Here is a 24,478-nt window from a genome sequence, read left to right as displayed (position 1 = left end):
GGCCTGGGCTCCAGAATGGGAAATATCAGTCAGACCCGAGCCCAATCCATGGAGATGAGCTGAGTCACCAAACTCCAGAATAGGAATATCTTAAACTTGTAACTTATATACGACTAGTACCACTAAATTGTATTCACCACTGAATACAGATTTACGTTTTTTATTAAAAATTTTATTTTGAGATCATCAATTCATATATAGTTATAAGAAATAATACAAAGAGTTGCCACATACCCTTTACCCAGTTATTCCCAGTTGAAATACCTTGCAAAACTAAATTATAGTATCACAACTTGGATATTCATCCAATCAATGTACAGAACATTTCCATCCCAACAAGGATCACTCATACCGACCTCAATAGTGCATTATTTTTCCTTGTTCAGTAGTATTCCAGGACCTGGATGCATCTCAGTTTGTGTATTGAAGGACTCATGGGCTGTTTCCAGCTTGCAGCTGTTATGAACAAACCTACTGTAAACATTTTTGTATAGGATTTGGTGTGAACATAACTTCATTTATCTGGGATAAATGAATAGGAGTGCAATTTGCTAACTGTTGTGGTAATTGCATACTTCGTTTTTTAAAGAAACTTCTAAACTGTTTTACTGAGTGGCTACACCATTTAAAAAATAATTATTGGAGTATAGTTGATTTGCAATTCTGTGTTAGTTTCAGGTGCACAGCAAAGTGATTAAGTCTATCTAGATATATACAGATACATGAATATGAGCTTTCCAGGTGGTGCTAGTGGTAAAGAATTTGCCTGCCAACGCAGGAGACACAAGAGAAGGGGGTTTGATTGCTGGGTCGGGAAGATCCCCTGGAGGAGGTCATGGCAACCCACTTCAGTATATTTGCCTGGAGAATCCCATGGACAGAGGAGCCGGGAGGGCTACAGTTCATAGGGTCTCAAAAAGTCAGACACAACTGAAGCAACTTAGCATGCACACATACATGTATATATGTATATATATATAGGCCTGTTATCATATGATCTGTATCTGTTCAGATCTTATCTTTAAAGTTGACAGAGATATATTTTTCCTTTGATAGCCAATAAAATAATAAATTCTAAAGTTAGGAGATCAGAATATTAACTGTTCTAAAATCTTATCTCTTAAGATGCAAATAATATTAGATCCCCTGAGAAAGCAATGCCTATAGATCTTTACCTTTTACCTGTCAACCAATCATCATCTGAGAGAGACGATAAACACTCTAGAGAGTCTTCTAAATTGAAAAAAAAAAATAGAGCTCTTGGGTTTGCTCTGCATCTTAGTTCCTTAAAACCAGCTGTTCCCAGCAGAGTACATTGCTCCATCTCTATCTCTTTCATCTGACCCAAAATGGGCTTAATATTGGAAATGGGAAAAATTAGAGGGTTACGGGCTGGGTTGAGGTCTTCATTTAGGTCAGCCAAAATGAAGTTTTATTCTCTGGGATTATTAGCACACAAAAGCTCATGTAGGCCTTGGTGGGATCAATGGTAGAAACAAGATAACTTGGCTAAATCAAATGTACACATTTTAAAACTAAGATCATGGCATCTGGTCCCATCACTTCATGGCAAATAGATGGGGAAAAAATGGCACAGTGGCAGATTTTATTTTCTTGGGCTACAAAATCAATGTGGATGCTGACTGCAGTCATCAAATTAAGACACTTGCTCCTTGGTATAAAAGCTATGACAAACCTAGACAGCATATTTAAAAACAGAGACATCTCTTTGCTGACAAATGTCCAGATAGGCAAAGCTATGATTTTTCCAGTAGTCACGTATGGATGTGAGAGTTGGACCATAAAGAAGGCTGAGCACCAAAGAATTGATGCTTTTGAATTGTGGTGATGGAGAAGAGTCTTGAGAGTCCTTTGGAAAGCAAGGAAGTCAAACCAATTAAACCTAAAGGAAATCAGCCCTGAGTATTCATTGGAAGGACTGATGCTGAAGGTCCAATACTTTGGCCACTTGATGTGAACAGCCAGTTCATAGAAGACCCCAATGCTGGGAGAGATTGAGGGCAAGAGGAAAAGAGGGTGAGAGAGGATGAGGTGGTTGGATGGTATCACTGACTCAATGAACATGAGTTTGAGCAAACTCTGGGTGATAGTGAAGAATAGGGAAGGCTGGTGTGCTGCAGTCCATGGGATTGCAAAGAGCTGGACATAACTGAGCGACTGAACAACAACCAGCGTGAAAGGAGAAGGCCCAGCCTCCAGATCTCTTGATTCTCTGGTGTAAGTTGTGTGAGCAACTCAGCCTGACAAATGAAATACCTCTAAGGGTGCCTTGAAAAACAGCTCAAAGGAAATCATAGGTTCAGATTCTCATTTATGCCACCTCATCTTCAGCCATCCTCCTGGCCCGTCATTATAAAAGCAAACTTAAGAATAAGAATTAAGTCTTAAAGAAGATAGACTTTTACTTTGTTTACTCTTTAAAAACAATGACTCTATGGTAGATGGTTCAATGCAAATTAGAACTGAAATACTGAGAGTAAGGTAAAAGAGAAAAAGAATCAAGTTAGAGTTAAAAATTCAAATTCCAATAAAATTAAAAGATTGAAAGTTAAAAATAATAAGATAAAATAGGTGAAATGTAAAATAGAAGATAAAGAGGAAGAAGCCAATGAGATAAAAGGTTAAACACATGAAAGTCGAGAAAAGAAAAAATTAAGATAAAAGGCTAAAGTCCAGGAGATGAAAAGTTAAATATGTAAAAGAAAAATGGATTAAGGATGGAGACTAGAATGAGGAACTTAAACTGTAAAGTTGAAAAATGTGAACCTGAAAAAAAAAATAAAAAAGAGCATTAGGAGAAAAATGTTTTGAAAGGCAAATGGAAAAAAGGGCTTGAATATTAGAGAAACAGGCAGTCTTAAAAAGCGTGAGAAAACCCTCCATCAGTTGACTAGGAGCAAGAACTTGCTGTAACTGATTTCTTAGGGGTATTGTGGCTTTCTTCTTCCTGCAGTGAAATTTGTTCTTTGAAGTAGCACTTCCCCTCAGGAACCCTACATACAGAAAACTTTTCCATCAAGTCACTTTCATGGTAGGGCCTGGGACTCATTTGTATAAATTAACAGGCGGATGGGGCCCCAGGCTGATACCAGCAGCATCCAGTTTGGCCTCTGAAAAATTCTAGGAAAAGAAAAATGTGATATATAGAATCAATATTCATCACATTGTGATATATAGAAACAATAGTCATCACATATATTTGCTTTTTGTGTTAGTTTGGAAAGCACCTTTTGATGTTGATACTGGCTTCATGAGGTGGGCAGAGATCATTTGCACCTTCAAGAAGAAACAGATTCCTAGAGATTAGAGGTTTACAGAGTGTGGAGTGGATAGCATTGCACTATGAGGAAAGAGCTCTAAACATTAGCCTAGTTCTTCTGCAGCTGAGGGATAAAACCACAGGTTTACACACTCCTAAAACAGGAGGTAGAACCAAGGGTGAATAAGGGGAAGCCTTTCAGAATTTTTGCAGTGAAGTCCATTCGCTTGACCTAAGCTGAAGGACCCCTGTGAATTGCCTTAGTCGGAAGGAAGTCTCTACGAGGGCCTCCATGCCATTTCAATCTAATCCCTTTCCTGTTTTCTGCCTGCCCCGTCATATGTGATCTCCCCCATAGCCATTTGTGCAGCCACCTCGTGACCTTGCCATGGCAGGTAAGAAATGAGAAATTTTTAGGACGGCTGTACTCCTGGATTTTCATGGCCTTGGCATAAAAATATTTAGTGCAGGTGCTGTCTGACCGATGAACTGGTGAGGAAGGGTTGCAGAGAGCAGTGAGCCTCAAAATCACCTTTCTGTCTGCAAGGAGCTGCCCCAGCCTCGGGGGCCATCATAGTCTGTAAATACCAAGGCAAGTAGACGGAGTCCTTGTTTCTGGTCATCACTAGAGAATTTCCACTTTGGGCAGGGGGCTCACTATAAAAAAAAAGAGTGTCATTTTGGGTTTTGATCTTTGCTTTCTGCTGACCTTTGAAGGGGAAGACTTTGTAACCAAAGATTAACGTGAAATTGGACTCCTCTTTGGCTTTGAAAGAACCATCACCATCTGTTGATAAACCAGGATGTCTTATGTCTGATGAAAGGAGAGGGCAAGGACAACCCTTTCCTCTCCGCTCTCTGCTTCCTAGAATTCTCAGTGTCCTTAATATGCTGACTTGATTTTCCTTGCTCTTGAGCTGTTGAAAGATAGAAGCAGCTAGGCGTGAAAGAGAAAAGTTAACAAGGGCAACAAAATAGAGAACAAGGCATTATGGGTAATAGAGGAAGACTCATAAGACATTTTTACAGAGAGCGCCAAAGCTTTCTAAGACTAATAGGTAAACCATGAATGCCGTAGAAAATCTGAAAAATTTCTTCTTTAACTCCTGTGTTGTGGATTCATGTTTCTTCTCTGCTCTGACTCTCGTACCCCTTTCCCACTCTTTCTTCTTTTCTTTAAATTTTTCTTGACTTTTCTTTCAAGTATAAAGTATACCTTATACTTTAAGTATTGAAGTATATTTGATTTACAATATTGTGTTGGTCTCAGGTATAAAGCAAAGTGATTTGATTATATATGTGTGTGTGTGTGTGTGTGTGTGTGTGTGTGTGTGTGACATATACATATGCATTATAGTTTATTATGGGTTAGTCAAAAAGTTCATTTGGATGTTAGGTGGTGGTTTAGTCACTAAGTCATGTCCGGCTCTTGCAACCCTATAGACTGTAACCTGCCAGACTCCTCTGTCCATGGGATTTCCCAGGCAAGAATACAGGAAGTGGGTTACCATTTCCTTCTCCAGGGGAATCTTCCTGATCCAGGAATCGAACCCTGGTCTCTTGCATTGCAGGAGGTCTCTTGCATTTTAGGCAGTCTACTGCATTGCAGACAGTTTCTACATTGCAGGTGGATTCTTTACCAAGTGAGCCACCAAACCCAAACGAACGTTTTGGCCAACCCCATGTAAGATATTGTATATAGTTCTCTGTGCTATATGGTAAATTCTTGTTGTTTATCTATTTTATATATAGTAGTTTGTTAATAGGAGAAGGCAATGGCACCCCACTCCAGTACTCTTGCCTGGAAAATACCATGGATGGAGGAGCCTGGTAGGCTGCAGTCCATGGGGTCGCTAAGAGTCAGACACGACTGAGTGACTTCACTTTCACGCATTGGAGAAGGAAATGGCAACCCACTCCAGTATTCTTGCTTGGAGAATCCCAAGGATGGAGGAGCCTGGTGGGCTGCTGTCTATGGGGTCGCATAGAGTCGGACACGACTAAAGCGACTTAGCAGCAGCAGCAGCAGCAGCAGTTTGTTATTACCGTATTCTCAATTTGTCCATCTTCCTCCTTCCCCTTTGGTAACTGTATTTGTTTTCTATGTCTGTGATTCTGTTTCTGTTTTGTAAACAAGTTCATTTTCCTTATTTTTTAGATTTCACATATAATGATATCATATGATACTTGTTTTTGTCTGATTTATCTTAATATGATAATCTCTAGGTCCATCCATTTTTTTGACTTCTTAAAAAGCTGACCTCAAGGCTTCATTCTAGCATCTTCACCTCCAGGTAGAAGCAGCATGATGACCATTCATTCATTCCTTTTTAGCTTATTTAACAAATATTTGAATTCCTGTTATGTGCCAGGCACTGTACTAGGCACTGAGTGCTAATTACAATAAAGGCTTATATTGAATATCTGCTATGAGCAGTAATATCTTAAAAATATTATGGAAAAGTAGCCTGGATATTCTGAAAGAAATGCTGGCCCAAACCTGCTTCACTAAGACATTACTTCTTGGGCAAAGTCACTTCAGGTACCATCCCCCTTCCCTGGGCTCGTGGTTTTCATTTGCAGGAAGGGAAAGTGACTGATAGTTCCTGTTTATCACTTTACACCAATTTCTTGTTCACCCAGATATCAGCTCTGTTGGCAGAAGAGTTATGCCTGGCATCTATCCCATATCTAATGTCAAAATATTAATGGGTCTTTCATTTACAGCAGAAGACAATTCATATAAAGGGGTAGCCATGTGAGGCAGCTCAACATTTACACACAACCAAGATCAGTAAACAAAAATAATTCTGTTTATACATCTGATGCAAATCTTCTTCAGTGTCTTTAATGAAACTCATCCTGCTATCAGACCCCATTTTATAGAGGCTTGGAATGAAGATTAGAAGTCATTACATCATGAGATATTTTGACAGCCGAAAATATGCCATGGATGTTTGAGCCTGAATTAATCAGCAGGAGCTAACAAGAAACCCAAAGGACACAGGTGGGACCATCAGAGCTGAAAAGACATCCGCAAAGAATACCCAGGGATGAAGAGACCCAACAAGGTGAAGGACACCTCAAGAGATGCCAGGGAGGAGCACGTGTGTGAGAGGAGACCAGAGTCCAGTTTCCCTACACTCAGTCTCCATCATGGGAAGGACATGGACAAAAACCATCTTGGTGTAGAATGTAGAATTGACATGCTGAATTGCCTAATGGGAGCCTTAGTTACTATGATTTAACAAGATTAGCTATTTTTCTTGAGTAAATCCAATAACATGAAATACAGAGAAAGTTACAATGTTTTAGACATAAGGGTCATTGTGTTTCAAAGATTCTACTCTCCATATATTGACTTAGTTGTAGTGGTATTAGTCGCTCAGTTGTGTCCAACTCTTTGCAATTCCATGGACTCTAGTCCACCAGAGTCTTCTGTCCATGGGATTCACCAGGCAAGAATACTGGAGTGGATCACCATTCCCTTCTCCAGAGGATCTTCCCAACCCAGGGATTGAACCTGGGTGTCCTGCATTGCAGACTCTTGAGCTACAGGGAAGACTAGTGTGAAAGTGAAAGTCGCTCAGTTGTGTCCGACTCTTTGTGACTCCATGGACTATACACTGAAATACTGGAGTGGGTAGCCTTTCCCTTCTCCAGAGAATCTTCCCAACCCAGGGATTGAACCCAGATCTCCCGAATTGCAGGCAGATTCTTTACCAGCTGAGCCACAAGGGAACTTATCTGGCCCTACATAGGATTCTTTTGAGGAAGGAGAGATACGAATGTAGTTTTGGTGTCAGTTGAGCTGTTACTAGAATGCCAAACAAGAATACAGATCAGAGAGTAATGTCAGCTTTAGAATGAACTTTAACCTTACCCTTCAGAAGGCACTCTAACTGTGCCTTCTTGGTGAGAAACTAGGCTCACATTGGTGAACACATGTTCAGTTCAGTTCAATCGCTCAGTCGTGTTCGACCATTTGCGACCCTATGGACTGCAGCACGCCAGGCCTCCCTGTCCATCACCAGCTCCCAGAATTTACCCAAACTCATGTCCATTGAGTCAGTGATGCCATCCAGCCATCTCATCCTCTGTCGTCCCCTTCTCCTCCTGCCCTCAATCTTTCCCAGCATCAAGGTCTTTTCAAATGAGTCAGCTCTTCGCATCAGGTGGCCAAAGTATTGGAGTTTCAGCTTCAACATCAGTCCTTCCGATGAACACTCAGGACTGATCTCCTTTAGGATGGGCTGGTTGGATTTCCTTGCAGTCCAAGGGACTCTCAAGAGTCTTCTCCAACACCACAGTTCAAAAGCATCGATTCTTTGGTGCTCAGCTTTCTTGATAGTCCAACTCTCACATCCGTACATGACTACTGGAAAAACCATAGCCTTGACAAGATGGACTTTGTTGGCAAAGTAATGTCTCTGCTTTTTAATATGCTATCTAGATTGGTCATAACTTTCCTTCCAAAGAGTAAGCCTCTTTTAATTTCATGACTGCAGTCACCATCTGCAGTGAACACATGTTAGAGGGGATAATTTTTTCCCCCATTATAACTGAGATAAAAGACCATTTGATCAAATTCTTTCATATGTCAAATATATTTTTGTCTTCTACTACCAACCTTTGCACACAAAAAAAATAAAAGCCAAAATTAACAAAGAAAATAAATTTGTTGTAATAAGTTTATCACCTTTTGACCCTGTGTTGAAGCAAAAGTAACATGTATCACCTAAGAATTAAACAAGGAAAGAAAAAGATACATTATACTGTTGGTTCCTCGCTGGTCTGAAAAAAAAAAAAAAATGTAATGGCATTGGAAATACATTCTAGCCTAATCAGGAGACTTTTGTTATTCTTTCATGTTCTTAAGTCAAGCATTTATTACAAGGACAGGATATGGAGGTTTAATTAGGGGAGGGGCTCCGCATGGGACATTTGGGTCTTAGTTGGATACAAAACCTCATCTGATTTCCAACATTGTTTGATAATAAATATTTAACAGGATACCATGCAGAGATGGAAAGTATTCAACTCATAGGAAGATGGAGCACACGAGGCCAATGGTTAAACCAAATTACTACCTTTTGCAACTGGAGGCAGCAGATTTATAAGCAAGCCAACAGAAAAATTGAACCACTTCCTAACCAGCATTGAATCTGGATGATGTTAATCCTTCTGCCAGCCTCAATTATGTTCACATCTATTTCCATTTCATCATGTGTTTTCGTTTAACTATTTTCATTTAAGCATGTATAAACATTCTATTTAAACATACAAGACATTAAGGGAGGAAATTTGTAAGTCCAGGAGTAATAGGGCTCAGAGAAAAGTGACATTTAGAAGGGCTGTGTCTTACGTTGACACAGATATAAAGATCTGAAATCACTGTCTGGTTGGGTCTACACTGTAACTCAAATAAGATGAACACCCTCATCAGGGTCTTAAAATCTTTTGGTGCGTTTGCTACTCACTTTCACAATCTTTTCGAATGCTGGAATCATCTGTTTCCATCCATTTCTTCATCATTGCTCATTCAGAAATTTGAAGCTAAGGATTCAGGATGTATCAGGGTTTCCAGAGGATTTAGTTATCTGATAAAATGACAAGGGAATAAATTAATAAATAACTAAAAGACAGGCCTGGAAAATCTGTTTGCCGACTGATTTTCCTGCAATTTGAGTTTTCTTTTAAATATCTACCTAAGGAACTTTTGCCGTGAAGGCAGCCATGTGTTGAATTCTGTAAAAAGCAAAGGTTGCCTGTATTTGTTTTTTAGGCTGGATTTCCACCCATTGAATTCCTGAAAGAATGAAAATCATAAATAAATACCAATTATAACTCACTATGAAGTTTTTAAATGATTCAAGCTATTCCTTTTCCATCTAGCTTGCTTTCTTTCATCCCTTTGCTCTGTCTCTCCACACCTTTCTCCTTAAAATGAGACTAAGTCAGATCTCTTGGGGTGATTGTTATTTCTGAAGAAAAAAGAAAAACCTGCACCATCCTCCTTCCAATCGCATCCCCCACCTCCTTTTTTCCACACCCATGAGGGTCTAACACAGCGCAGATATAAATACATTAATACTAAAGGAAGATTCATGGGAGGTGGCCTTTTTCCACTTAAAATTCTGAAGCTACACACATTTTCTGGCAGGGTCTTATGAAATAGAATAGCTTCGATTCATTTAAATTAAAATCCTTCGCATTTTCCTCCTGTTAAAAAAAGAGTCAACTCAAGTGACATTTTGCTAATAGTAATCATATCATTCAGTGAATATTTAAACGTTTGTAAGTTACTGACTATTCTTTTTAGTTTTAAACACTGATTTATTGAGCAGTAGGTACACACATTAAATATTCATTGAAAGATTCAATACTTTTGAAAGCATGTAAATAATGAAAAGGAAAAGGAACAGTAATAAGAATAACAATAACATTTATTAAATGAAAATTCTGTGTCAGATGCTGTTCCAAGTACTTTACATGTATTAACTCAATTAATACAACAGCCCTGACAGATGAGTCCTGGTGTCCCCGTTTAACACAGCAGGAACCTCTGAGAGATTGAGTTACTCACCTCGGGACCCGTGAACTGGAAAAAGCTAGCATTTGAATCTTGATCGTCTTCAGAGCCTGTGTTCTTAATGAAATGGGGAAATGAAGGAAATGAAAACAGCTTTTAAAGAGAAAAGAGAAAAACTATCCAGACATGGTAAAATCATCGATTGAAAGAATAAGAGATGTACAGATGCCCACCTTTTGATGCCTGAGGAAGAGATGGCCAGAAATCAATATCACCCAGCACCCAGGAGTCCTCAAATCTCTTCCAGACCAAGTGGAGCATGGGCCAGGGGGGGCGGTGCAGAATGCAGGTGATGATTCCAAAATCCAAGAATAAGATAAGGAATGCAGAATAAAACATGATAGCTTCCCAGGGTAAAGATGAGCTTAGGAAGAGAAGAGTCCATTTCATCTGATAGTCTAAGTCAGAAAGAGCCTAGCAGAGGGGTAGAAGGGCAAGAACAAAGCTATGAGACCTGGAAGATTCTAGAGAGGAAAAGAGTACAATGCCTGGGGATCTTTAAAATTTGCCTGTAAGTAAGAGAAGTGGCTTCCCTCGTGGCTTAGTGGTAAAATAATCTGCCTGCCAATTATTTGGCAGGAGACCCAGGTTCGATCCCTGGGCTGGGAAGATCTGCTAGAGGAGGGAATGGCAACCCACTCCAGTATTCTTGCTGGGAAATCCCATGGGCAGAGGAGCCCGGCAGCCTCTAGTCCATGGGGTCACAAGAGTCAGACACGACTTAGTGACGAAACCACCACCACTTTAACTGGGAGGACTGAAGAAAAGTGGTATTAGGTTAAAAACCAGTTTCAACTGTTTTCACAACTGACTGTTACCAAGATTCAGGCTCAACTACTGTTCTCAGAGAATCTAAATAGGTTGTCTCTCTGCCATCTCTTCTCAATATAGCCAGAGTAATCCGAATAAATATAAATGGAAACTTGTGACTTCTCCACTGGAACTCTTCCAATGGCTTCCCATCTCCTTGTTGCAAAATCCAAACATTTTCCAGAGCCCACAGACCCTTCCACACTGGTCCCCACTCACTGTGCTCTGGCCTCCCTATCTGTCTGCCTCAGGGCCTTTGCACCTTCTGTACCAATCGTCTGTAATTCTAGTACCTGAAACATGAGTAAGCTTGCTTTCCTATCATTTTTATGTCTCTGCTCAAATGACTTTTTATTTTGAGGCCTCTCACACAAGGCCTGGGACTCCAAGGTGGCTCAGTGGTAAAGAATCTCCCTCCCAGTGCACGAGATGCTGGAGACTCAGGTTTGATCCCTGGGTCGGGAAGATCCACTGGAGAAGGAAATGGAAATCTACTGCAGTAGTCTTGCCTGAGAAATCCCATGGACAGAGGAGCCTAATGGGCTACAGTCCATGGGGTCACAGTCAGACACAACCAAACACAGCACAGAGCACACAAGGCCCTCTCTATCTTTTCTGCTTGCTAGATGCTGTTCGCAACCCACACCATCACCTGATATATTCCATATTTATTTTCATTGTCTCTTCCCACAAGAATGCAAGCTTCCTAATGCAGGTATTTTGTATTCTTCATTGCTATATCCCTAGCATGTAAAATAGCACTGGATCCACAGCAGACATTCAGTAATAATTGTTGAATGAGTAAATGCAATCAACAGTGCCGAGAATTCTGAATCATGATAATGAGATTGAAAGGTAGAAAAGAGTCCTTATTTTATTAGTCTAGAGACAGTAGAATTTAGTCTTCAGCCAAGTTTTATCTGCTGAACAATTTTTCAAGAATATAAACTAACATTTAAATATCAAGAGAGTTCACATAAAAATCCAGAGTTCTGACTCTTGCCAGAAAGTGAAAAGATTTGGCATCCACTAGACCTATACTCCCACATTTCAACAATTGTCCAAACTTGAGTAGCAGCTGCCCTTTCAAGGCCAGGTCTGCCTTCACCCGTTGGCACACACACCCTACAACTATCTCTCCAGCATCACTGCCAAGTGTTACTTACCACTTATCATTTTTATTGTACTGTTGGTTGGATTATGGGAGAGAAATATTTCTCTATACCCATGTCTCTGTCAAGACCAGGAAAACAGAAGAGCCACATGATTCAAGGAAAATAGGAGAGAATATATTTCTTTGTAGAAGTGAAGACAGTCCTATATGTTAAAATGCCAACATTAGGCCACCTGTGCCATATATTTTACCTGTCTGGACCCTGTAATCACTTGAATTTGCCACACCTCTGCTCTATACAAACTGAGAAAGACAAGGAAAATAGTAAGCTTGGTCTTGGAGGCCTTTTGGTGATTGGGCTTCATGGCCTTAGAGTAAGGAATCATGATTCAATATGTGTGTCTGTTTGTGCGTTTGCGTTCATCTTTTGTTTATTTTATTTTTGTCTGAGTTTCCTAGGAAAATTTATTTGGGAGAAAACTATTTCAGGTGAAGAGTGTGAAATATATGATTTATTATCAAGTATCATGTGCCTTGAACAATGTTAAGTTGTTCTACTTATATCAGTTCATTCACTTAATCTTCCCAGCAAACCTACACAGTAATGATCATTCAGTTCAGTCGCTCAGTCGTGTCCGACTCTTTGCGACCCCATGAATTGCAGCACGCCAGGCCTCTCTGTCCATCACCAACTCCCAGAGTCTACCCAAACCCATGTCCATCGAGTCGGTGATGCCATCCAACCATCTCATCCTCTGTCGTCCCCTTCTCCTCCCGCCCCCAATCCTACCCAGCATTAGGGTCTTTTCCAATGAGTCAATTCTTCACATGAGGTGGCCAGAGGATTGGAGTTTCAGCTTCAACATCAGTCCTTCCAATGAACACCCAGGATTGATCTCTTTTAGGATGGATTGATTGGATCTCCTTGCAGTCCAAGGGACTCTCAAGAGTATTCTCCAACGCCACAGTTCAAAAGCATCAATTCTGCGGCACTCAGCTTTCTTCACCATCCAACTTTCACATCCATACATGACCACTGGAAAAACCATAGCTTTAACTAGACGGACTTTTGTTGGCAAAGTAATGTCTCTGCTTTTAAATATGCTATCTAGGTTTGCCGTAACCTTCCTTCCAAGGAGTAAGCGTCTTTTAATTTCATGGCTGCAATCACCATCAGCAGTGATTTTGGAGCCCAAAAAAATAAAGTCTGACACTGTTTCCACTGTTTCCCCATCTATTTCCCATGAAGTGATGGGACCAGATGCCGTGATCTTAGTTTTCTGAATGTTGAGCTTTAAGCCAACTTTTTCACTCTCCTCTTTCACCTTCATCAAGAGGCTCTTTAGTTCTTCATTTTCTGCCATAAGGGTGGTGTCATCCGCATATCTGAGGTTATTGATATTTCTCCCGGCATTCTTGATTCCAGCTTGTGTTTCTTCCAGCCCAGCGTTTCTCATGATGTACTCTGCATATAAGTTAAATAAGCAGGGTGACAATATACAGCCTAGACATACTCCTTTTCCTATTTGGAACCAGTCTGTTGTTCCATATCCAGTTCTAACTGTTGCTTCCTGACCTGCATACAGGTTTCTCAAGAGACAGGTCAGATGGTCTGGTATTCCCATCTCTTTCAGAATTTTCCACAGTTAATTGTGATCCACACAGTCAAAGGCTTTGGCATAGTCAATAAAGCAGAAATGGATGTTTTTCTGGAACTCTCTTGCTTTTTTGATGATCCAGAGGATATTGGCAATTTGATCTCTGGTTCCTCTGCCTTTTCTAAAACCAGCTTAAACATCTGGAAGTTCACGGTTCACGTATTGCTGAAGCCTGGCTTGGAGAATTTTGAGCATTACTTTACTAGCATGTGAGATGATAATGATCATTATTACTTATTTAATAGGTAGGAAAATTGAGACACAGATAGGAAGAATAGCTTGCCAGTAACATCAGAGCCAGTGAATGGCAGAGCCAGAATTTTAGGCCAGGGCTGTCTGGCTCTGAAATTCGTGCCCTTCACCATCTCAGCGCACTGCCTTCCCTGTAACACTACAGAGAGCCCCAGAACTTCTCCACCAGTGACCTCGGTGGGCGGGGGTGCTGTCTTGTGCCTTGTAGGATATAGAGCAGTATCCTTGGCCTCTACCCATGTACAACCAGAATTTTCTCCAGGCGTCACTGAATGTTTTCTGAAGGACAAAGTGGCCCTTGGTTGAGAACCGCTTCACCAAAGGGAAGATGAGATTGGCTTGTCCCTCCTTGATCACACTAGTCATTAATAGCAGGCTTAGACAGCCACAACAAAAGGTGGCAGCAAGATTTTGAACTTAAAAGTTTAAATACCAAAAAAAAAAATGTAGATACAGCTCCAAATATGGCATGTAATGAATGAACCACAAGACAGAGAAGGATGTACGGGTCCTAGTGATTGTCCATCCATCCTCATCATGAACTTCCCCCTCTCGAGCAATCTTGGTATAATCAAAAGTAAAGGCCCAACTAGAGATCATCATACTAAGTGAAGTAAGTCAGAGAAAAGACAAATGTCATGTGATAGCACTTATATGTGGAACCTAAAATATGGCACAGGTGAACCTATCTATGAGATAGAAACAGGCTCACAGAGGTAGAGAGTAGACTTGTGGTTGCCAAGGAGGGGTGGAGAAGGGATGGATTGGAGTTTGTGGTTAGCAGATACAAGCTATTATATACAGGATGGATAAACAACAGGGTCCTACTGTATAGCACAGGGAACTATATTCAATATCCTGGGATAAATCATAGTGGAAAAGAATATAAAAAAGAATGTGTATATGTGTATAACTGAGTCAGTTTGCTTTACAGCAGAAATTAACATACTGTAAATCAGCTTTGAAATTTGAAATTGAAACCAGCACTGTGCTGTGCTTAGTCACTCAGTCATGTCCGACTCTGTGACCCCATGGACTGTAGCCCTCCAGGCTCCTCTGTCCATGGGGATTCTCCAGGCAAGGATACTGAGGTAGGTTGCCATGCCCTCCTCCAGAGGATCTTCCCAACCCAGGGATTAAACCTAGGTCTCCTGCATTGCAAGAGGATTCTTTACCTTCTGAGCCACCAGGGAAGCCCCACTTCAATTAAAAAAAAAAAAGGCACTCACAGTGCTGATCTTTGTTGATTTCAACATGCGCAACAGGCAAAGATGAATTAGAAAGTTAATAGAACCAAAAAAGAACAGAATATTAATACTGAAATAGCCTAGCAATGCAACAGGCAGCTAATTACTCTTTTAAACAAAGATATTAATTGATAAGCTGGTTGGTTGAATTTTAAATCAAATGAAAATATGAATTTCAAAAGTTCACTTTATGAAGTAGTGTTTTTCTTCTATTAAAATAAGTCAGTCAGTTCAGTTGCTCAGTTGTGTCCAACTCTTTGCAACCCCATGGACCAAAGCACACCAGGCCTCCCTGTCCATCACCAACTCCCAGAGTTTACCCAACCTCATGTCCATCAAGTTGGTCATGCCATCCAACCATCTCATCCTCTGTCATCCCCTTATCCTCCTACCTTCAATCTTTCCCGGCATCACGGTCTTTTCAAATGAGTCAGTTCTTCGCATCAGGTGGCCAAAGTATTGGAGTTTCAGCTTCCACATCAGTCCTTCCAATGAATATTCAGGACTGATTTCTTTAGGAGGGACTGGTTGGATCCCCTTGCAGTCCAAGGGACTCTCAAGAGTCTTCTCCAACACCACAGTTCAAAAGCATCAATTCTTCGGCACTTAGCTTTCTTTATAGTCCAACTCTCACATCCATACATGACTACTGGAAAAACCATAGCCTTGACTAGACAGACCTTTATTGACAAAGTAATGTATCTGCTTTTTAATATGCTGTCTAGGTTGGTCATAGTCTTTCTTCCAAGGAGCAAGCATCTTTTAATTTACAAACTGATGTAAGTGTAGAATTATGATCTTCCCTCTTCACCTTTGCCTCAGTGCCCTTTGCTAAGTGCCCCTGCTCACAACTGTCATTGCGCCCTTTGCTATGGAGTGGTTATGCCATGGTTTTGAAGGGTTGGCATCAGTAATATCTCAAGGCAACAGGTGCTATTTCAGTTTGATTGAGCAATGATGCTTTCTGGAGTTATTAATTATAAGATTTAGATTCCATAGTATATTTATATTTCATAAACATAAATACATGTTGAAATACCTAAAGGAAATGTCTAGCTATAAAATAAGAAAACAATTGATAGGGAAAAAAGTGAAATATGGCTAGAGCTCCGTGTGTGTATATGTATTTGAGCACGCCTTCCCTGTACTGAGGGAAGAATAATAGCATGTGTGTGGCTTAGCAAAATAATATTTATTACTGGGGAACTGTTTGACAAGTAGCCTGTGCGAAAGAGCTGCTAATGGGAGGCACGGTGTCTTACCTAATTATGATCCTTGCTTACAAGTTGCAGAGGCCATCTCCATCTGGTTTATTCATATAGCAAATTTATTAGAAAGATTCTCAGGGGTCACACAAAATCCAAAGACATTATTAATAATCAGGATTCAGAAAGATGGGAACCTTCACAGCAGGAGTTCATGAACCTTCCCTGAATTTGTGCTGTTCTCACTATTCACCTTCAGTTCCCCGTTCTGAGAATCTTGTTGGCCCTTCTTAGGTCAAGTTCCAATCCCTGGTGGAATCAGCTGTGTCCAAGCAGCCAGCATTCCGCGGTAGGAAGATGCTATGAGGGGTTTCTGTCTTGCTGGGAGAGATCGCAATTCTCAACAAATAAAGTCTAAGCAGTCATGCCTGTAGATGTCTGGGATTCGGTTTTTGAGATAGAGGAAAGAAACAAATGTAATATAGGGGAAATAAGAATTCAGAAATCATGGGAGTGCAACGTAGTGGTAAAGAGGCTGGTCTCCAAAACAAATGAGGTTCAAATTCTTGCTCTGCCACACCCTAACTGTGACCTTGAGCAAGCACTTAACCTCTCTATGCCTCAGTTTCCCTGTCTGTTAAAGGAAGCCAGTAACAAGCTGGCTGATAGAGTTGTTGTGAAGGTAAAACAAGTTAACATAGCTCAAATATTTAGGTGGTGACTGACTCAAAAGAAATGCCAGAAAAGTGGTAGCTCAGTTAAGATGTTGACACTGTAACCCAGAAGTGGCTGGTGATGCGGGTTTCCTTGGCTCTTGACTTTGCCCAATTTTAGATCATACTTAACCCAAACTTCGGGTGTCCCCCTGAAAATTTCCAACTCCAATATATTAGTTGGGTGGAGAGGGAGGAATAGATAGACAGGTAGCCAGTCAAATAGACAGATAGGTACATAAAGCCTTCATGGGCAGCCAAAATAAAAGACTTTTCCCATATATCAAAATTTAGTGAAATTCTTCTAGGTGTCTCTGATCTCTCCTTAAATTCCTCTACTCCTGTAAGGTTCTTCCTTTTGCCAGTGCGAGCTTTGAAGTCCCCTCTAATGGCTCCAGCAATTCAATCTGATTTCAAGTTTGCACTCAGCTGAGAGGTTAAAAAAAAAAAAAGTGCTGCAGTTCAGCAATCTTACCCTCCATGCCAAGGGGCCCATCTGAGGATCCGCACACAAACCGTACAGGCCCCGTCCTATGCTGGATGCAGCGAGAAGGAAAGCACAGGAAACTGAAGTGGAGGGATTTCGCTGCTAAGAAATCTAGGTTTAACCCCAGGGTTTTAAACTTTCAAAACTGAAGATACAGAAATATCATTTGAAGCAGGGTGTAGATCAGACAGAGAAAGAGTATTTCAACTTATCAAAGGCAAAACAAGGGCTGCAGACCTGCACTAAGGCAAGTGTTAGTGAGATGGTCTCATTTTGATGGAAACGTAAAGCCTGGAGAGGGGAATCCTCATGAAGGTGTGCGTGGAGGACCACAGGGGATTCGGGGCCACTGCCTCCGGGTGCCCTGCAAGGTGGGCGCAAGGGAGCCAGGGCAGCGTGCCATGGGCACTCACACTTTGAATCCCAGTCCTACCACTTAGCACCTACCTCTGAGGCTTTGGCAAATTACTTGATTCACTTCTGTCCCAGTTTTTTCATCTGTAAAAATACCACATACCTCAGACTTCCCTGGGGGTCCAGTGGTTTAGGAGTGTGTGCTTCCAATGCAGGTGATGTGGGTTCAGTCCATCACTGGGGAACTAGAATCCCGTGCACGGCACAGGGCAGCCAAAAAATTAAAAAATTAAAGAAAGAAAAACAGAACACATACCTCATATGCACATACCTTGTTTCGTGCGTTAAATAACAACTTCTATGTGTAGTGCTTAGAACAGTGCCTGTATATCACAAGAGCATGCCGTTATTAGATTGATTACATTGACTGGTCATAATGATGGACAATGTGAAGGTGTCTTTCCATGTGGCAGAAGATGCAGTGGGGAGAGGGGAGTTGAGAGTGTGTAGAATTCTGTTAAAATTCCAAAATAGTTTAAGCAATAGACACATCTATCTAATATTTAAAGTTATGAAATTATATACCTGGATCTAGTTTTTTTATGCAACAAACTATCCTAAAGTAACTTTTCTCCCTGGAGGATGAGATGAAAAGAAAATCAAAGGTGTAGGTCATGATCCAATAAAATGTGGTTTGAAGAAGAGCCACCTCACTTACCTGCTCGATCTGAGTCTTCTCAGAGTCCTGGGAGCCCTGGCCTCAGATTCCGACTCACAAAATCACTGTGGGACCTGGTGCGCGTGAGTCACAGGTTGTAGCCTCCCCTGACGCTTCCCACGCACAGTCATCAGTCTCCGTCATCGTCATGATCTACCGCCTAGTTGAGTGCATATGTCCAGACGTATTTATTTAAGAAATGACTAGGTACTACGGCCTGCTGAGCATTTCATCCTCTTAACCTTGCAAAGGAAGTCAGATCAGCCACATTTACTGACAATGAAGCTGAAGCTTAGAGAACCTCCATGCTTGTGCTCTGTACCAAGACCACACCGCTGAGCAGTAGAAACAGCGTTTCAGCTCTGACCTTTCATCTGCTGTAATATGCTGCAATATTTTTTTTTTTTTCCTTTCTGGAAGAAAACAAACAAAGAGACAACCCTCCTGCTATGTCTTGTGACAGGAAGACGTCATTAGATGGATATTCCTGATTCCTGCAAAGATCTTACACCTTTTCGCCTTTCAAACTTCACTTCCCACCTGTTTCTTATACTTGTTTTATCTCTGACCAAGTCAGCCGGCTCCTGCTGAGTTCCTGAAATTGCTCCCTCTTTTGCCTTTGCTCTATTTCCACTGCCTGGAGCAGCTCCTCCAGTTCACATTGCTTCTTCGTTCAGGCTCATCTGACAACCAAACTGGAAGTGCTTTTTTCCCCCTTCTTAATCAGTAGAGCATACTCTTTGTGCCTCTCTTAAAGCATTTTTAATTTCTTAATCATGAAATGATCATTGTGACTGTTTTATTCCTGGAAATTTTTTAAAAGAAGGGAACTGTATCTGAAACATCTCTGGGATGTTTCAGATGTATAGTTCCTGCAGGCTTTAACAGATGGGCTTGAACCAAGGCATCGCTGGTCACCATGAACTGAGCAAATGATCAAGGAGGTCACTTTCAGAAGTGGCCTGGTAGAAAAGTGAAGAACTCAGTTGTGGCACCATGTGGATTATAATAGTTTTACAGGACTAGTTAATGTCCTTTGAATATGACATGATTTGAACCAGCACACAGCTAGGATGCCTGAGTCTGGGAAACCAAGGGTGGAAGTGAGAATGAATCATCTCACTATGACATCCCGTGACCCAGTAGAAGTCTTTTGCTTCTCATCCCCAAAATTTCGATTTCCTTTTGATTAGAGGTCTTGGTTTCCAAAACAGAGAAGCTTCCAAGTGACATAAAGGCTTCATTGTCCTAAAACTTTAGACTGACACCTGGTCACTTCGGGTGTCTCAAACAAAGGAGTTTATACATTGGCTAGGTGACATCAAGGGGAAACAGAGTTACTGTCACTCATTGCAGCATAAAGGAGCATGCCTGGAACCCAAGGGATTCTCTGAGGAACCTCCTGGCATCTCCGTATTCTATAGTAAATGTTTCTGAGAAACTACAATAACAAAATACAAGCAAAACTACCAACAGTAGAGACCCACCAGGATAAAAACCATACCAGCTGGGATACTGGCTGAGTGCAAAGGGAATATGAAACGAACAGTGGAGGAAGAAAGTGTCAAATTGCAGTTTTAGCCTTATGACCAGTTTCAAGAATGGGAACTGGATTAGTCGTCCGTGTTTCTCATTATTTTGCATATATATAAAGAAATTTATCTTTTCTTTCTCCAATTCACTTTTTATCTGATATAAGATATGTTAATAGCGGTTAACTCTATAACTCATTGTTTAAGTTGAAGGATATCAAAAGGATTATGACTTGTTAGAAGAGTGATAAATATCACCCAGGGTAAATAAAGTTGCATCCATCATGTGGTATCTCCATTTTTTTGTGAAAAGATGAGGATGTGTTTGGTTGTAGTCAGAAGAGCTGCATCAGATGTTGTTCTAGTCTTTCTTCAGAAGCTCAACATGGGTTAAGTTGACAAAAAAGTGGACTCTGCTAGATTATTAGATGCCAGCCTTTCACTTGGTCCTTAGTGTGGTGTCCATGAAAACAGGTTTCACAAACCTCCAGCTGCAGAAAGCTTCTTGGAGAAAGGCCCCCACTGTGCGCTCTGAGATTCATTACCACATTTTCATTGAGACCACCCTTGCCATGGGCTACTTCTAGCCGAGGGCTGAATGTGGCAAGGATATATAGCAGACATCTTTCTGAGAGACCTGGGACTCCTCCAGTGACCAGCTTTGGTTTGAAGGCTCCCTGAAACTTTGGCCAATCTTCATTAGACTGCACAGTGGTCTGTCATTTCCGCTCAGCCCTCCTTCCCTTTTCCTTTGTATCCTACTCATAAGAGCATCGTGGTCTGATATCTCTCCCAGCTCCCTCAGCTTCTTCTTCATTTTTCTCTCACAGGCATTTCCCCTAATAAAAGCTGCACATTTAACTCCATCTTAGAGTCAACTTCATGGAGAACCTGTATTAACACACTTCTACTCTAAGATCTCCTCTATAATGCAGAGGGGAAGCCAGGAGCTACATTCCAAGATAAAGTTTACCTATAAAAGTCACTTGCATGACATCTAGAGGGCTTCCCTGGTGGTTGAGATGGTAAAGAATCAGCCTGCAGTCCAGGAGACCCGGGTTCGATCCTTGAGTCAGAAAGATCCTTTGGAGAAGGAAATGGCAACCCACTCCAGTATTCTTACCTGGACAATCCCATGGACAGAGGAGCCTGGTGGGCTACAGTCCATGGGGTCACAAAGAGTTGGACATGACTGAGCAACTCACACACACACACATACATACATATGCACACACATGACATTTACAAGGCAGAATGGAGGTGAGATCACTGTTCTTTGGGGGTCATTGTGAGCAACTGTAGTGATTTCTCTGATTTCCCTGTGAGTTATCTCTTCACTACAGTAAGCTGGAAAAATATCTTTCCCAAAGACTAAACATTTCTGGTGGTTTATCATTGTACTTTTGAAAAACACCCACTTTAGGGTTTCACGCTGAAGTTTTCAATGACTCTTTCCCCAGTCTTCTAACTGCAGCCTTCCAGAAGGTTGTTGTCCAGGATGAATAAGCCTTAACTCCTGTATTAAATCCCTTTATTCCAGGAATGATTGAAATAGCTCAATTTTCTTAACCATATCCAAACAGATACAAGAAGAAATTGTACAATCTCTGTACAATGCTTAAAATGTAGGTATCCTCAGGGTCCCCATACAGTATTTGAACATGAAACATGCTCAGTAACTATTAAAAGAATGAAGAGAGTGGTTCATTTAAAAGGGCACAATTATCAATTTTTAAAACTAAGTAAAATTCATAAACACTTGACCTTTTGGGTTTATCTTCCCCTGTTCTGCCATCTCTCTAGACTCTTGGATTTGTTCTCCTAGCTCCACCCCTACCCACCTAGGCTTTAATCTGAATCTTTCTCTGTCCCCCCCACTCACACTAGAATCACAAGCATTCACTGGAACCCTTCCATTCTGGAAGGCACCACAACCTCCCATGGGCTCATTTTGGTTTCTCTGTTAATGATCTACTATTCCCATAGAAAATACCACATATTCTCACACAGAGGCCAGTATGAGCTTTGCAAACTGCAAACCCGATTAGGTAAAGTCCCACGCTTAAGTGTCTTCTCTCAGCTTTTAGAATCCAATCCAGAATCCTTGAATTGCCTTTCATGGCCCTGTGTGATATGTCTCTTCTCATTTAAAACACTTTTCCCCTTGCTCTGTGTGTTTCCACTACAGTCTTTTTAAAATTTTTCTAATATACATCAGGTTAACTATCCGTTTCACATTTTTTTAAACATAATGTCCCTCTCCTTGAAATACTTCCCTCCTGATGCAGTCACTGGCGTTATGTGCATGACACACACATCTTTCACCACAGTAATCTTCCTCATGCTGCAGGTGTCAGCTTGAAACTCGCCTTCTAAAAAAAAAGCCTTCTCTGATACTCTATGTAGGTCGAGTTCCTGTGTTACACATTCCCAGAAGGGCTTCTCCTATAAAGCATTTATCACAAGTGTATTTAGTTCATTTTCTTAGATATTTTATCTCCTCCTCTTTCATTTAAACTTCTTTTGGGAAGGGACCAGTATTCTTACATTTGACATCATATTTGTGTATGTCAGGCATTTAATAGATATTTTTTAATAAATCCGTATTCTTCATATCAACAGGCAAAGGTTATAATCTGTATTTTGTCAGTGTGCCTCTCTTCTGTGTTGGGGACCAAGAGTGAGCTAGTGATAGTTCATTGTCTTCAAGACAGAATGCTGGAATTGGGGAGAATGTTAACACTTATCCCATCTTTGTTTTCTAAGAAAGTACAATAACCTATCAATTATCAAGAGCCCAGAACATGACACAGTGACAAAATCATAAGAAAAATAAAAAATAAGGCCTGTTAATACTCTTAGTATAGCTTAACCTAGTGGTATTTGGAAAAAAAAAAAACACTTTATATTCATAAAAGCAAATAAAGTTTTAAAATAAAGACATAAAATTTGTGGTTTAGATTGAATTTATTATAGACTTATGACTCAACTGGTAAAAAAATCCGCCTGCAATGCAGGAGACCTGGGTTCGATCCCTGAGTTGGGAAGACCCCGAGAGAAGGGAAAGACAACCCACTCCAGTATTCTGGCCTGGAGAATTCCATGCACCACAGTCCATGGGGTCACAAAGAGTTGGACATGACTGAGCAACTTTCACTTCTAGAGAATACCACACATAAATAAGTTCTCATGAAACAATGTTCAAAGAATTGCCCAGATTTGTCTTGGGCAGAAGCATAGGATCATCAGATGAAAAAAATGTACCCCCCTAAATTATCCTCCAGGTGCACATTGACCTGTTTAATTTTTTGTGAAACGAGCATGCATGCGCATGCTTTAAGACAAGCCTCTCACTCCTCCTACTGACTTTGAGATAAGCCGTTTCATTGTGTACAAAGGAAAATACAATGTCTATTCCATTACTGATTTCAAGAAAGAGTCAGTATCTCAGGGAAAAAAACCAATATTTCAGACTGCTGAAAATCCAGACAAGAAAAAAGTCACCCTTGGAAAACTCCATGGCTGGTAAATGGATTGTATTTGAGTTTCATGCTTCATTTTTCCCCTCCCAACTGAAACATTAAGAATTTCTCCAAACAATCTGGCTTATTTGTCTAACAACACTCCAGTGGTTGTACATCATTCTTTTGGACCTTGACCTTAGTCTTTTTTTATTTTTATTTTTAAATTTTTCACTTCAAAGTAGTCTAATGTAACTGGTGAAGTGTGTTCAAGCTTAACACTAAGATAGGCTCTAACAAGCTTAGTACATCATATTATTTTTACATGCAGTCCTTGGCACCTACTACTTCTGAATAAATAAAGCCAGAACTCAGATGCCCAGGAACCTAGAAACTGCTGTATCCACATCCTCCAGAATAGTAACCCCAAACCTAGTGCCACCATCAAAGGCTTCAAAAGTATAAAATAGGTGGTTTCTGCCTCATTTAACTCACCTGTTTGGAACCCTAGTGCAACAAAGGACATTCAGATAAGACTACAGAAATTTGAATAATATATGGGCTTTGGATCATGAGTACGAAATAAGCAAATAATTAATCTTATCAACAAATATCATAGTAAATTCCACTTTCAAGGCTTTATTTGTGCAATCTCCCCAAATGAATGTTTTAGCCTCCTCCTTTACTTATTTGAATTCATTCATTTTTCAAAGCTAAACTGGAGACCCACCTTTTCTATCAGTTCTGAGCCGACTACTGTAATCCCAGTGATCTCTCCCTCTAAGGGCTTAGTGTGAGAATATGTGTCACACCAGGTAGCCCCTATTTGTAGTGTTATAACTTTTTCTTTAGTCTCTTTGTATCCATATTTTGGCTTCTTGAGTGATCGCAAGGTAAGCAGATATGTCTTCATAAACTTCCTTTATATGGCAATCAACTTTGAGTATAAGTCCAGTCTTAATGTATGTGACAGCATTTGTTCATTAATTTTTTAAAAAGTCACAAGTGATGTGCCCCACAATGTGTTTTCAGGTTCAGTTGGGCATCTATCACTA

The 24,478-nt window shown here is 40.6% G+C and overlaps 1 protein-coding gene and 1 long non-coding RNA gene across 18 annotated transcripts in view; one reads left to right on the top strand and one right to left on the bottom strand.

Moving 5' to 3' along the window:
- Nucleotides 1-24,478, top strand: part of LOC145518640 (uncharacterized) — a 379,656-nt gene that overhangs the window by 184,589 nt on the left and 170,589 nt on the right. For 2 of the 17 annotated variants that reach the window (XR_014063068.1, XR_014063066.1), the window contains one exon: nt 8,292-9,131. The exons of the other annotated variants lie outside the window; for them this stretch is intronic. The gene's annotated coding sequence lies outside the window, so the exon portion shown is untranslated. Of the gene's footprint in view, nt 1-8,291; nt 9,132-24,478 lie in introns of those variants that run through there. 17 annotated transcript variants of the gene reach the window in all.
- On the bottom strand, nt 16,263-17,469 carry LOC145518650 (uncharacterized). The gene is made up of 2 exons (XR_014063080.1): nt 17,347-17,469; nt 16,263-16,596 (listed from the first exon to the last, which is right to left on the bottom strand). It is a non-coding gene; the product is annotated as an uncharacterized LOC145518650 (long non-coding RNA).

This window comes from Giraffa tippelskirchi, chromosome 8 (genome assembly GCF_054371585.1).
Source record: "Giraffa tippelskirchi isolate mGirTip1 chromosome 8, T2T-mGirTip1v1.2.pri, whole genome shotgun sequence".
Classification (NCBI taxonomy): Eukaryota; Metazoa; Chordata; class Mammalia; order Artiodactyla; family Giraffidae; genus Giraffa; species Giraffa tippelskirchi.
Note: the sequence above shows the minus strand (reverse complement) of the source record. Positions and strands in the feature narration are given on the sequence as shown.